Genomic DNA, 1,106 nt, shown 5'->3' with positions numbered 1-1,106 from the left:
TTTTAAATTTAAAAATATATTATATGTCGATAAATTACATTTTTTTCAAAATTAAGAAAACCGGTTCCCAAAGATCTACCTTCTGCTCAAAAAGTACCCGAATTTTGTAAATAAAACACACAAATTTAAATTTTATTCCAAATTTATTTTATCTCCTTCAACGCTTAACCCAATCTTCCATACACTTTTCGTAGGCCCGTACAGGTATAGCTTTTAGTTCCTTCGGCGAATTCTCTTTTACTGATTCAATCGACTCAAAACGCTTACCACGAAGGGGCAATTTGTGTTTCGGGAACAGGAAAAAGTCGCACGGCGCCAGATCTGGCGAATATGGTGCCTGAGCGATGACAGTGGTGCCGTGTTTGGTCAAAAAATCGCGTACAACGAGAATTTTCAATAGTAAAAATCGATAAATGCACTTAAGGTAGTCTCACATAAACAGCTACTGTAAACAAACTAAATGACAGATGGCGCTCAAATTTGTACCATATGTAAACATAAAAGTTTTTTGAAAATTTTTTTTTGTTGTTAACAAACAACAAAATCCGAGTACTTTTTGAGCAGAAGGTATTGTCTATTGTAAATTCTATTGTAAATTTATTGGATATTTTTTATGTATAAAAGAACAAATATTTTATATTAAATATATGATATTAAAGTTAATTAAAGTCCTAACATTTTATTTTTATTAAAAACTAAATGCCAAATTTATCTTAACTAAAATCTTCAAATAATATAAAATTTCTAATAAAAAAATTTTTTGAATTCTTTATAAAGACATATTTTAATCAATTAAGATCTGCCAAACTAACAACTGAATTCAAAGTTTTTTATATTAATTTAAATTACATGGTACTTTAAATTGATGTTAGTTAAATCAAAATTATTTATGACAAAAAAAAAAATTTATATCTAATGAAATTATCAAAATTATAATCACTATTATGTGTTTGGATTCTGGACAAAATTCAAAAAATACCAAAAAGTCATAATAAAGTTTTTGCCATATCTTAGTTTAAAAAAAATTAGCAAAAAAAAATTGATTTTATCGGGAACATTTTAACAATTTCGAAACACACTTTTAATATTTTTATCTTGGAGAATAT

The sequence above is a fragment of the Teleopsis dalmanni genome, chromosome 1 (genome assembly GCF_002237135.1).
Source record: "Teleopsis dalmanni isolate 2A chromosome 1, ASM223713v2, whole genome shotgun sequence".
Classification (NCBI taxonomy): domain Eukaryota; kingdom Metazoa; phylum Arthropoda; class Insecta; order Diptera; family Diopsidae; genus Teleopsis; species Teleopsis dalmanni.
Note: the sequence above shows the minus strand (reverse complement) of the source record.